The sequence below is a fragment of the Mytilus edulis genome, chromosome 11 (genome assembly GCF_963676685.1).
Source record: "Mytilus edulis chromosome 11, xbMytEdul2.2, whole genome shotgun sequence".
Classification (NCBI taxonomy): Eukaryota; Metazoa; Mollusca; class Bivalvia; order Mytilida; family Mytilidae; genus Mytilus; species Mytilus edulis.
The window spans coordinates 52,158,594-52,174,239 of NC_092354.1; the positions used below are offsets into that span (position 1 = coordinate 52,158,594).

Here is a 15,646-nt window from a genome sequence, read left to right on the forward strand (position 1 = left end):
TTTTATAGAAATTAAGTTGGTTTAAGTTTACTTCAAATACAATTGTCCAGACATAATAGAAAATTATCTTGATCAAATAACCGATTTAAGGTAATATCTAATTCAATTATTTAAAAATTGTCAATTTACCAGTAAAATGTAGAAAAATCATTTTTAAAACCGTCTGCAAGTTTGGTCTTACATTCTATACAACTATCTGTAAAATATGGTCAATATACTGTAATATCTTATTGAATTATCAAAAATGGGTAAAATTTTGTAAAAATATATTTTTATATAAATTAAGTTGGTTTAAGTTTACTTCAAATACAATTGTCCAGACATAATAGAAAATTATCTTCATCAAATGACCGATTTAAGGTAACATCTAATTCAATTATCAAACATATTGTCAGGTTACCAGTAAAATGAAGAAAAAAATCATTATTTAAATCTTTGGTAGGTTTGGTGTTACATTCTATACAAATATCTGTAGAATATGGTCGATATACTGTTATATCTAATTGAATTATCAAAAAGGTGTAAAATTTACTAAAAAAATATAATATGTTTAATAAAATTAATTTGTTTCCAGATTACATCAGATACAATTGTCGATACATATTAGCAAATTATTTTGATCAAATGACCGATTAAAGGTAACATCTAATACATTGATGAAAAAAAATTCAAATTTACAGTAAAATGTAGAAAAATCATTATTAAAACCGTTGGCAGGATTGGTGTTACATTCTATGCAACTATCTGTAGAATATGGTCGATTGATATACTGTAATTTCTTATTGAATTATCAAAAAGGGGAAAAATTTACTAAAAAAAATATAATATTTTTAATAAAAATGTATTTGGTTCAAGTTAACATCAGATACAATTGTCAACACATATTAGAAAACTGTCTTGATCAAATGACCGATTTAAGGTATTATCTTATTGAATTATCAAAACGTGGCAAAATTTACTAAAAAAAATATAATATTTTTGATAAAAATTAATTTGTTTCAAGATTATTTTAGATACAATTGTCAATACATATTAACAAATTATCTTGATCAAATGACCGAATTAAGGTAACATCTAATACAATGATAAAAAAAAATCGAATTTACAGTAAAATGTAAAGAAATCATTATTAAAACCGTTTGCAGGTTTGGTGTTACATTCTATACAACTATCGGTAAAATATGGTCGATATACTGTAATATTTTATTGAATTATCAAAAAAGGGTAAAATTTACTAAAAAATATAATATTTTTATTAACAATTAATTTGGTTCAAGTTTACTTCAGATACAATTGTCAATACATATTAGAAAACTGTCTTAATCAAATGAGAGATTTAAGGTAACATCTAATACAATTGTCAAAAAAATCGAATTTACGGTAAAATGTAGAAAAATCATTATTAAAACCGTTGGCAGGTTTGGTGTTAAATTTTATACAACTATCTGTAAAATATGGTCGATATACTGTTATATCTTATTGAATTATCAAAAATGGGTAAAATTTTGTAAAAAAAATATTTTTTATAGAAATTAAGTTGGTTTTAGTTTACCTCAGATACAATTGTCCAAACATAGTAGAAAATGATCTTGATCAAATGACCGATTAAAGGTAACATCTAAAAAGTTTGTCATATTAACAGTAAAATGTAGAAAATTAATTATTGAAACCGCTGGCAGGTTTGGTGTTACATTCTATACAACTCTCTGTAAAATATGGTCGATTTACTGTAATATCTTATTTAATTATCAAAAATGGGTAAAATTTTGTAAAAAATATATTTTTTATAGAAATTAAGTTGGTTTAAGTTTACTTCAAAGACAATTGTTCAGACATAATAAAAAAAATATCTTGATCAAACGACCGACTTAAGGTAACATCTAGTTTAATTATCAAAACAGTTGTCAAATTAACAGTATAATGTAGAAAAATCATTATTAAAACCATTGGCATGTTTGGTGTTACATTCTATACAACTATCTGTAGAATATGATCGATATACTGTAATATTTTTTGAATTATCAAAAAGGGGTAAAATTTACTAAAAAAATATTATATTTTTAATAAAAAATAATTTGGTTCAGGTTTACTTCAGATACAATTGTCCAGACATAATAGAAAATTATCTTGATCAAATGACCAATTTAAGGTAACATCTAATTCAATTATCAAAAAATTGTCAAGTTACCAGTAAAATGTAAAAAAAAATCATTATTAAAACCGTTGGTAGGTTTGGTATTACATTCTATACAACTATTTGTAAAATATGGTCGATATACTGTTTTATCTTATTGAATTATCAAAAAGGGGTAAAATTTACTAAAAAAATATAATATTTTTAATAAAATAAATTTGTTTCAAGATTATCTCAGATAAAATTGTCAATACATATTAGAAAATTGTCTTGATCAAATGACCGAATTAAGGTATTATCTAATACAATGATAAAAAAATCAAATTTAATGTTAAATGTAGAAAAATCATTATGAAAACTGTTGGCAGGTTTGGTGTTACATTCTATACAACCATCTGTAAAATATGGTCGATATACTCTAATATTTATTTGAAGTATCAAAAAGGGGTAAAATTTTGTAAAAACATATATTTTTTATAGATATTAAATTGGTTTAGGTTTACTTCGAATACAATTGTCCAGACATAATAGAAAATTATTTTGATCAAATGACCGATTTAAGGTAATATTTAATTCAATTATGAAAAAAATTGTCAAATTACCAGTATTATGTAGAAAAATCATTATTAAAACCATTTGCAGGTTTGGTGTTCCATTCTATACAACTATCCTGATTATGTGGTCGACTCAAGGTACCATCAGAATAAATTATCAAAAAGGGGTTAAATTTACTAAAAAAATATAATATTTTTAATAACAATTAATTTGGTTCAAGTTTACTTCAGATTTATTGTCCATACATAATAGAAAATTGTCTTGATCAAATGACCGATTTAAGGTAAAATCAAATACAATTATTAAACAAAAAATCAAATGTATGGTTAAATGTAGAAAAATCAATATAACCGTTGGCAGGTTTGGTGTTACATTCTATACAACTATCTGTAAGATATGGTCGATATACTGTAATATCTTATTGAATTATCAAAAATGGGTAAAATTTTGTAAAAAAAATATTTTTTATAGAAATTAAGTTGGTTTCAGTTTATTTAAATACAATTGTCCAGACATAATAGAAAATTATCTTGATCAAATGACCGATTTAAGGTAATATTTAATTCAATTATGAAAAAAATTGTCAAATTACCAGTATTATGTAGAAAAATCATTATTAAAACCGTTTGCAGGTTTGGTATTACAATCTATACAACTATCGGTAGAATATGGTCGATATACTTTAATAATTATTTGAAGTATCAAAAAGGGGTATAATTTGTAAAAAATATATTTTTAATAAAAATTAAGTTGGTTTAAGTTTACTTTAGATATAATTGTCAATACATATTAGCAAACTGTCTTGATCAAATTACAGATTCAAGGTAACAACTAATACAATTATAAAAAAAATTAAAAAAATTACAGTAAAACGTAGAGAAATCATTATTAAAACCGTTGGCAGGTTTGGTGTTACATTCTATACAACTATCTGTAAAATATGATCGATATACTGTAATATCTTATTGAATTATTACAAATGGGTAAAATTTTGTAAAAAATATATTTTTTATAGAAATTAATTTGGTTCAAGTTTACTTCAGAAACAATTGTCAATACATATTAGCAAACTGTCTTGATCAAATGACAGATTTAAGGTAACATATAATACAATTATAAAAAAAAATTAAAAAATTACAGTAAAATGTAGAGAAATCATTATTAAAACCGTTGGCAGGTTTGGTGTTACATTCTATACAACTATCTGTAAAATATGGTCGATATACTTTAATACCTTATTGAATAATTACAAATGGGTAAATTTTGTAAAAAATATATTTTTTATAGAAATTAATTTGGTTTAAGTTTACTTCAAAGACAATTGTCCAGACATAATATAAAATTATCTTGATCAAAGTACCGATTTAAGGTAATATCTAATTCAATTATCAAAAAAATTGTCAAATTAACAGTAAAATGAAGAAAAATCATTATTAAAACTGTTGGCATGTTTGGTGTTACATTCTATACAATTTTCTGTAGAATATGATCGATATAACGTAATATTTTATTGACTTATCAAAAAGGGGTAAAATTTACTAAAAAAATATTAAATTTTTAATAAAAATTAATTTGGTTCAGGTTTACTTTAGATTTATTTCTCAATACATATTAGAAAACTGTCTTGATCAAATGACCGATTTAAGGTAATATCTAATTGAATTATCAAAAAAATTGTCAAATTTACAGTAAAATGAAGAGAAATTTGTATTAAAACCGTTGGCAGGTTTGGTGTTACATTCTATACAATTCTCTGTAGAATATGGTCGATATACTATAATATTAAATTCAATTATCAAAAAGGGGTAAAATTTTGTAAAATATATATATTTTATAGAAATTAAGTTGGTTTAAATTTATTTCAGATACAATTGTCCAAACATAATAGAAAATGATCTTGATCAAATGACCGATTAAAGGTAACACCTAATTCAATTATCAAAAAATTTGTCAAATTAACAGTAAAATGTAGAAAATTCATTTTTAAAACCGTTGGCAGGTTTGGTGTAACATTCTATGCAACTTTCCGTAAAATATGGTCGATATACTGTAATATATTATTGAATTATCAAAAATGGGTAAAATTTGTAAAAAATATATTTTTTATAAAAAATTAAGTTGGTTTAAGTTTGCTTCAGATACAATTGTCCAAACATAATAGAAAATGATCTTGATCAAAAGACCGATTAAAGGTAACATCTAATTCAATTATCAAAACGTTTGTCATATTAACAGTAAAATGTAGAAAATTCATTATTAAAACCGTTGGCAGGTTTGGTGTTACATTCTATACAACCATTTGTAAAATAAGGTCGATATACTGTTATATCTTATTGAATTATCAAAAATGGGTAAAATTTTGTAAAAAATATATTTTTTATAGAAATTAATTTGGTTCAAGTTTACTTCAGATACAATTGTCAATACATATTAGCAAACTGTCTTGATCAAATGACAGATTTAAGGTAACATCTAATACAATTATCAAAAAAAATTAAAAAATTACAGTAAAATGTAGAGAAATCATTATTAAAACCGTTGGCAGGTTTGGTGTTACATTCTATACAACTATCTGTAAAATATGGTCGATATACTGTAATATCTTATTGAATTATTACAAATGGGTAAAATTTTGTAAAAAATATATTTTTATAGAAATTAAGTTGGTTTAAGTTTACTTCAAAGACAATTGTCCAGACATAATATAAAATTATCTTGATCAAATGACCGACTACAGGTAATATCCAATTCAATTATCAAAAAATTGTCAAATTTACAGTAAAATGAAGAAAAATCATTATTAAAACTGTTGGCATGTTTGTTGTTACATTCTATACAATTTTCTGTAGAATATGATCGATATACTGTAATATTTTATTGACTTACCAAAAAGGGGTAAAATTTACTAAAAAAATATTATAAATTTTTAATAAAAATTAATTTGGTTCAGGTTTACTTTAGATTTATTTGTCAATACATATTAGACAGCTGTCTTGATCAAATGACCGATTTAAGGTAATATCTAATTGAATTATCAAAACATTTGTCAAATTAACAGTATAATGTAGAAAAATCATTATTAAAACCATTGGCAGGTTTAGTGCTACATTCAATACAACTATCTGTAAAATATGGTCGATATACTGTTATATCTTATTGAATTATCAAAAATGGGTAAAATTTTGTAAAAAATATATTTTTTTATAGAAATTAAGTTTGTTTAAGTATACTTCAGACAATTGTCAATACATATTAGAAAACTGTCTTGATCAAATGACCGATTTAAGGTAATATCTAATTGAATTATCAAAAAAATTGTCAAATTTACAGTAAATTGTAGAGAAATCTTTATTAAAACCGTTGGCATGTTTGGTGTTATATTCTATAAAACTCTCTGTAGAATATGGTCTATATACTCTAATATTTAATTAAATTATCAAAAAGGGGTAAAATTTTGTAAAAAATATTCATTTTATAGAAATTAAGTTGGTTTAAGTTTACTTCAGATACAATTGTCCAAATATAATAGAAAATGATCTTGATTATATGACCGATTTAAGGTAACTTCTCATTCAATTTGAAAAAAAAAAAAAATTATGGTAAAATGTAGAAAAATCAATATCAAAACCGTTGGCAGGTTAAGTGTAACATTCTATACAACTATCTGTAAAATATGGTCGATATACTGTAATATCTTATTGAATTATCAAAAATGGGTAAAATTTTGTAAAAATATATTTTTTATAAAAATTAAGTTAGTTTAAGTTTGCTTCAGATACAATTGTCCAAACATAATAGAAAATGATCTTGATCAAAAGACCGATTAAAGGTAACATCTAATTCAATTATCAAAAAAATTATTAAATTAACATTAAAATGTAGACAAATCATAATTAAAACTGTTGGCAGGTTAAGTGTATTATTCTATACAACTATCGGTAAAATATGGTCGATATACTGTAATATCTTATTGAATTATACAAAAAGTGTAAAATTTTGTAAAAAATATATTTTTTTATGGAAATTAAGTTGGTTTAAGTTTATTTGAATTACGATTGTCCAGACATAATAAAAAATTATCTTGATCAAATGACCGATTTAAGGTAATATCTAATTCAATTATCAAAATAATTGTCAAATTACCAGTAAAATGTAGAAAAATCGATATTAAAACCGTTAGCAGGTTTGGTGTTTCATTCTATACAACTCTCTGTAGAATATGGTCGATATACTTTAATAGATAATTGAATTATCAAAAATGGGTAAAATTTTGTAAAAAATTTTTTTTTATAGAAATTAAGTTGGTTTTAGTTTACCTCAGATACAATTGTCCAAACATAGTAGAAAATGATCTTGATCAAATTACCGATTAAAGGTAACATCTAAAAAGTTTGTCATATAACAGTAAAATGTAGAAAATTAATTATTGAAACCGTTGGCAGGTTTGGTGTTACATTCTATACAACTCTCTGTAAAATATGGTCGATTTACTGTACTATCTTATTTAATTATCAAAAATGGGTAAAATTTTGTAAAAAAATATTTTTTACAGAAATTAAGTTGGTTTAAGTTTACTTCAAAGACAATTGTCCAGACATAATAAAAAAATGTCTTGATCAAACGACCGACTTAAGGTAACATCTAATTTAATTATCAAAACAGTTGTCAAATTAACAGTAAAATGTAGGAAAATCATTATTAAAACCATTGGCATGTTTGGTGTTACATTCTATACAACTATCTGTAGAATATGATCGATATACTGTAATATTTTTTGAATTATCAAAAAGGGGTAAAATTTACTAAAAAAATATTATATTTTTAATAAAAAATAATTTGGTTCAGGTTTACTTCAGATACAATTGTCAATACATATTAGAAAACTGTCTTGATCAAATGACAGATTTAAGGAAACATATAATACAATTATAAAAAAAAAATCAAATTTACAGTGAAATGAAGAGAAATCATTAATAAAACCGTTGGCAGGTTTGGTGTTACATTTTATACAACTATCCTGATAATATGGTCGATTCAAGGTACCATCAGAATAAATTATCCAAAAGCGGTTTAATTTACTAAAAAAAATACAATATTTTCAATTACAATTAATTTGGTTTAAGTTTACCTCAGATACTATTGTCAATATATACATATTAGAACATTGTCTTGACCAAATGACCGATTTAATGTAAAATCAAATACAATTGTTGAAAAAAAATCAAATTTAAGGTAAAATGTAGAAAAATCATTATTAAAACCGTTCTCAGGTTCAATGTAAATAGTTATCAAAAGTACCAGGACTATAATTTTATACGCCAGACGCGCGTTTCGTAACATTCTATACAACTATCTGTAAAATATGGTCGATATACTGTAATATCTTATTGAATTATCAAAAATGGGAAAAATTTTGTAAAAAATATTTTTTTTATAGAAATTAAGTTGGTTTAAGTTTACTTAAAATATAATTATCCAGCCATAATAGAAAATGATCTTCATCAGATGACCGATTAAAGGTAACATCTAATCTAATTATCAAAAAAAATGTCAAATTAAAAAGTAAAATGTAGAAAAATCATTATTAAAACCGTTGCCAGGTTTGGTGTAACATTCTATACAACCATCTGTAAAATATGGTCGATATACTCTAATATTTATTTGAAGTATCAAAAAGGGGTAAAATTTTGTAAAAACATATATTTTTTATAGATATTAAATTGGTTTAGGTTTACTTCGAATACAATTGTCCAGACATAATAGAAAATTATTTGGATCAAATGACCGATTTAAGGTAATATTTAATTCAATTATGAAAAAAATTGTCAAATTACCAGTATTATGTAGAAAAATCATTATTAAAACCGTTTGCAGGTTTGGTGTTCCATTCTATACAACTATCCTGATTATGTGGTCGACTCAAGGTACCATCAGAATAAATTATCAAAAAGGGGTTAAATTTACTAAAAAAATATAATATTTTTAATAACAAATAATTTGGTTCAAGTTTACTTCAGATTTATTGTCCATACATAATAGAAAATTGTCTTGATCAAATGACCGATTTAAGGTAAAATCAAATACAATTATTAAACAAAAAATCAAATGTATGGTTAAATGTAGAAAAATCTATATAACCGTTGGCAGGTTTGGTGTTACATTCTATACAACTATCTGTAAGATATGGTCGATATACTGTAATATCTTATTGAATTATCAAAAATGGGTAAAATTTTGTAAAAAAAAATATTTTTTATAGAAATTAAGTTGGTTTCAGTTTATTTAAATACAATTGTCCAGACATAATAGAAAATTATCTTGATCAAATGACCGATTTAAGGTAATATTTAATTCAATTATGAAAAAAATTGTCAAATTACCAGTATTATGTAGAAAAATCATTATTAAAACCGTTTGCAGGTTTGGTGTTCCATTCTATACAACTATCCTGATTATGTGGTCGACTCAAGGTACCATCAGAATAAATTATCAAAAAGGGGTTAAATTTACTAAAAAAATATAATATTTTTAATAACAATTAATTTGGTTCAAGTTTACTTCAGATTTATTGTCCATACATAATAGAAAATTGTCTTGATCAAATGACCGATTTAAGGTAAAATCAAATACAATTATTAAACAAAAAATCAAATGTATGGTTAAATGTAGAAAAATCAATATAACCGTTGGCAGGTTTGGTGTTACATTCTATACAACTATCTGTAAAATATGGTCAATATACTGTAATATCTTATTGAATTATCAAAAATGGGTAAAATTTTGTAAAAAAAATATTTTTTATAGAAATTAAGTTGGTTTCAGTTTATTCAAATACAATTGTCCAGACATAATAGAAAATTATCTTGATCAAATGACCGATTTAAGGTAATATCTAATTCAATTATCCAAAAAATTGTCAAATTACTAGTAAAATGTAGAAAAATCGTTATTAAAACCGTTGGCTGGTTTGGTATTACAATCTATACAACTATCGGTAGAATATGGTCGATATACTCTAATATTTATTTGAAGTATCAAAAAGGGGTATAATTTGTAAAAAATATATTTTTAATAAAAATTAAGTTGGTTTAAGTTTACTTTAGATATAATTGTCAATACATATTAGCAAACTGTCTTGATCAAATTACAGATTCAAGGTAACAACTAATACAATTATAAAAAAAAATTAAAAAATTACAGTAAAATGTAGAGAAATCATTATTAAAACCGTTGGCAGGTTTGGTGTTACATTCTATACAACTATCTGTAAAATATGATCGATATACTGTAATATCTTATTGAATTATTACAAATGGGTAAAATTTTGAAAAAAATATATTTTTTATAGAAATTAATTTGGTTCAAGTTTACTTCAGAAACAATTGTCAATACATATTAGCAAACTGTCTTGATCAAATGACAGATTTAAGGTAACATTTAATACAATTATAAAAAAAAATTAAAAAATTACAGTAAAATGTAGAGAAATCATTATTAAAACCGTTGGCAGGTTTGGTGTTACATTCTATACAACTATCTGTAAAATATGGTCGATATACTTTAATACCTTATTGAATAATTACAAATGGGTAAAATTTTGTAAAAAATATATTTTTTATAGAAATTAATTTGGTTTAAGTTTACTTTAAAGACAATTGTCCAGACATAATATAAAATTATCTTGATCAAAGTACCGACTTAAGGTAATATCTAATTCAATTATCAAAAAAATTGTCAAATTAACAGTAAAATGAAGAAAAATCATTATTAAAACTGTTGGCATGTTTGGTGTTACATTCTATACAATTTTCTGTAGAATATGATCGATATAATGTAATATTTTATTGACTTATCAAAAAGGGGTAAAATTTACTAAAAAAATATTAAATTTTTAATAAAAATTAATTTGGTTCAGGTTTACTTTAGATTTATTTGTCAATACATATTAGAAAACTGTCTTGATCAAATGACCGATTTAAGGTAATATCTAATTGAATTATCAAAAAAATTGTCAAATTTACAGTAAAATGAAGAGAAATTTTTATTAAAACCGTTGGCAGGTTTGGTGTTACATTCTATACAATTCTCTGTAAAATATGGTCGATATACTATAATATTAAATTCAATTATCAAAAAGGGGTAAAATTTTGTAAAATATATATATTTTATAGAAATTAAGTTGGTTTAAATTTATTTCAGATACAATTGTCCAATCATAATAGAAAATGATCTTGATCAAATGACCGATTAAAGGTAACACCTAATTCAATTATCAAAAAATTTGTCAAATTAACAGTAAAATGTAGAAAATTCATTTTTAAAACCGTTGGCAGGTTTGGTGTAACATTCTATGCAACTTTCTGTAAAATATGGTCGATATACTGTAATATATTATTGAATTATCAAAAATGGGTAAAATTTTGTAAAAAATATATTTTTTATAAAAAATTAAGTTGGTTTAAGTTTGCTTCAGATACAATTGTCCAAACATAATAGAAAATGATCTTGATCAAAAGACCGATTAAAGGTAACATCTAATTCAATTATCAAAACGTTTGTCATATTAACAGTAAAATGTAGAAAATTCATTATTAAAACCGTTGGCAGGTTTGGTGTTACATTCTATACAACTATTTGTAAAATAAGGTCGATATACTGTTATATCTTATTGAATTATCAAAAATGGGTAAAATTTTGTAAAAAATATATTTTTTATAGAAATTAAGTTGGTTTAAGTTTACGTCAAAGACAATTGTCCAGACATAATAAAAAATATCTTGATCAAACGACCGACTTAAGGTAACATCTCATTTAATTATCAAAACATTTGTCAAATTAACAGTATAATGTAGAAAAATCATTATTAAAACCATTGGCAGGTTTAGTGTTACATTCTATACAACTATCTGTAAAATATGGTCGATATACTGTTATATCTTATTGAATTATCAAAAATGGGTAAAATTTTGTAAAAAATATATTTTTTATAGAAATTAAGTTGGTTTAAGTTTACTTCAAAGATAATTGTCAATACATATTAGAAAACTGTCTTGATCAAATGACCGATTTAAGGTAATATCTAATTGAATTATCAAAAAAAATGTCAAATTTACAGTAAATTGTACAGAAATCTTTAATAAAACCGTTGGCATGTTTGGTGTTATATTCTATACAGCTCTCTGTAGAATATGGTCGATATACTCTTATTTTTAATTAAATTATTAAAAAGGGGTAAAATTTTGTAAAATATATTCATTTTATAGAAATTAAGTTGGTTTAAGTTTTCTTCAGATACAATTGTCCAAACATAAAAGAAAATGATCTTGATCATATGACCGATTTAAGGTAACTTCTCATTCAATTTATAAAAAAAATTATGGTAAAATGTAGAAAAATCAATATCAAAAACCGTTGGCAGGTTTGGTGTAACATTCTATACAACTATCTGTAAAATATGGTCCATATACTGTAATATCGTATTGAATTATCAAAAATGGGTAAAATTTTGTAAAAAATATATTTTTTATAAAAAATTAAGTTGGTTTCAGTTTGCTTCAGATACAATTGTCCAAACATAATAGAAAATGATCTTGATCAAAAGACCGATTAAAGGTAACATCAAATTCAATTATCAAAAAATTTGTCAAATTAACAGTAAAATGTAGACAAATCATAATTAAAACTGTTGGCAGGTTAAGTGTATTATTCTATACAACTATCGGTAAAATATTGTCGATATACTGTAATATCTTATTGAATTATACAAAAAGTGTAAAATTTTGTAAAAAATATATTTTTTTTATGGAAATTAAGTTGGTTTAAGTTTATTTCAATTACGATTGTCCAGACATAAAATCATCTTGATCAAATGACCGATTTAAGGTAATATCTAATTCAACTATGAAAAAAATTGTCAAATTACCAGTTATATGTAGAAAAATCATTATTCAAACCGTTGGCAGGTTTGGTGTTACATTCTATACAACTATCTGTAGAATATGGTCGATATACTCAAAATATTTAATAGAATTATCAAAAATGGGTAAAATTTTGTAAAAAATATATTTTTTATAGAAATTAGGTTGGTTTAAGTTTACTTCCAATACAATTGTCCAAACATAATAGAAAATAATCTTGATCAAATGACCGATTTAAGGTAATATCTAATTCAATTATCCAAAAAATTGTCAAATTACCAGTAAAATGTAGAAAAATCATTATCAAAACCGTATACAGGTTTGGTGTTACATTCTATACAATTCTCTGTAGAATATGGTCGATATACTCAAATATTTAATTGAATTATCAAAAATGGGTAAAATTTTGTAAAAAATATATTTTTTTTATAAAAATTAAGTTGGTTTATGTCTACTTCAGATACACTTGTCCAGACATAATATAAAATTATCTTGATCAAATGACCGATTTAAGGTAATATCTTATTCAATTATGAAAAAAATTGTCAAATTACCAGTAAAATGTAGAAAAATCATTATTAAAACCGTTGGCAGGTTTGATGTTACATTCTAGGTGTAATACCACCAAATCATGGTACGTCACATCCGGTTGCATACAAAAGTAGGCCTAAAAAAATATTCCCTTGAATTTGACAGTTGTAGAAAATTAACCCTGCATTTCAATGCACTTAAATTTTTCTGAATCGTAAATATGTATGTTGGATGTCTGAAAGCATCCTTCTTTTTTATTTGATGGTCTTATAAAATATTTTGGAACGTTGAGGTTACATAGCTACCAAAGCAGGTAACCAGTAAATAATAGTGTAAAAATTGGGTTGCTTACTTCCAGTGATGATTATTTTCTTATATGCAATGAAATGTTGTGTGAAATTTTCACTGTATCACTGGAAAGGATTAAACTTTACACATGCAAAGTATTTCTTTGGTTGAAATAAAGGTAAATACTGTACATTTGTTTTAAAAGTACCAATTTAACAAAGACTAATAGGGAAAAAATCAATGGTGGTATTACACCTATTTAGGGAAACTACATGTGCACTCGTGACCTTATTGTACTTTCATTTTAATTTTATTAATAAACCAGTTCATACATTGTAAACATGGACTATTCGGAATGGATTGAGACACAGAAAGCACGTTTGAGGTAAAATTGCCTTGAAATGGGGGTTTACGGGTGTAAATGGGTGGACAGACAAAGCTGTATTTAGTTTACTGTGTTAAATTTTAAATTACCATAACAGTTTTGTTTATACAACATGTGAATTTTTTATTTCAGTGTTCACATGTTCTGAAGAGTATTCATTTGAAAAATCTTATATGTAAATTGGTCTGCAGATGAAACTTCAGCATTAAAGAAAGTATCAACTATCATCATGTTTTTTTGGGTTTTTTTTGGCCGCAAAAGTTTACAATTTGCCATTGTGCCATCTACATTTTGCACAGACAATAAATCATCTAAACACTTATTTGCCCTGGATTTATACACATCAGAATCCAGTCTCACATACTTAAACTTTATAATTCTTACCAATTATTTTTTGTACCAGCATTCCAAGGGACATAACCCTTTTTAAAAACATTATAGGTATTTTTTATTACTCTTTCTCCCCATTTTCTAATGTAAAATACAAGAAAGTGGACTCTTTGTGTAAATCTATTAGAAATATACTGTTATGAGTAAATAAAAAGACTTAGATACCAGTAACAATAACTGATTGACTGAAAGGAAACCGTTATTTGTCACACTAGGCGAACAGACTAAAAACTCGAGTTACACATAAGGGCTTCTAGAAACTTCCGTGTAGACTGTTAACATTTATAGAGACAGTTCTTTCAGCTGAAAACACTTTAATTATTGATTTAACATTACATTTATATCATTTTTGTGGGGAAATAATCATATTTGTTTTATTTTTTAGACAAAAGATATCAAGTTTTGATGAAAAAGGAAGGAAGGAGGAAAAATGGACCAAAACAGACCTTCAAATGAACTCTAAAAGGTGCAATAAAATTGTTTATCATCTAAAAGTTGTCTTTTTTTATTCTATTTAATATTTAATTGTTTGAATGCATAGATCATGAGTTTCTGATCAGATATTAGTCAACACTGCATTTTATAATGATACACTGAAATTAGGATTTGTCGAAGAAATTAGACTGAGATTGCCGTAGGATATGGCCTTACATTATAGTGATTTTCTCTGAAACTACAGCTCTGACTGAGACAAAACTTGACAGTTATGCTTGAAATAACATGCAATTGGAGGGGAAAAAAATACATTAAGTTTATTTGACATTTAGGTGTTCTTTAGGTGTAATACCACCAAATCATGGTACGTCACATCCGGTTGCATACAAAAGTAGGCCTAAAAAAAAATTCCCTTGAATTTGACAGTTGTAGAAAGTTAACCCTGCATTTCAATGCACTTAAATTTTTCTGAGTCGTAAATATGTATGTTGGATGTCTGAAAGCATCCTTCTTTTTTATTTGATGGTCTTATAAAATATTTTGGAACGTTGAGGTTAAATAGCTACCAAAGCAGGTAACCAGTAAATAATAGTGTAAAAATTGGGTTGTTTACTTCCGGTGATGATTATTTTCTTATATGCAATGAAATGTTGTGTGAAATTTTCACTGTATCACTGGAAAGGATTAAACTTTACACATGCAAAGTATTTCTTTGGTTGAAATAAAGGTAAATACTGTACATTTGTTTTAAAAGTACCAATTTAACAAAGACTAATAGGGAAAAATCAATGGTGGTATTACACCTTGTATACAACTATCTGTAAAATATGGTGGACATACTGTTATATCTTATTGAATTATCAAAAATGGGTAAAATTTTGTAAAAAATATATTTTTTATAGAAATTAAGTTGGTTTAAGTTTTCTTCAAATACAATTGTCCAGACATAATAGAAAATTATCTTGATTAAATGACTGATTTAAGGTAACATCTAATTCAATAATCAAAAAT

The 15,646-nt window shown here is 24.6% G+C and overlaps 1 long non-coding RNA gene across 1 annotated transcript; it reads left to right on the forward strand.

Annotated features, from left to right (window-relative positions):
- Positions 1 to 13,488: 13,488 nt before the first annotated feature.
- Positions 13,489 to 14,020, forward strand: LOC139495795 (uncharacterized). Its single transcript, XR_011657475.1, has 2 exons — positions 13,489 to 13,603; positions 13,943 to 14,020. It is a non-coding gene; the product is annotated as an uncharacterized lncRNA (long non-coding RNA).
- Positions 14,021 to 15,646: the final 1,626 nt, after the last annotated feature.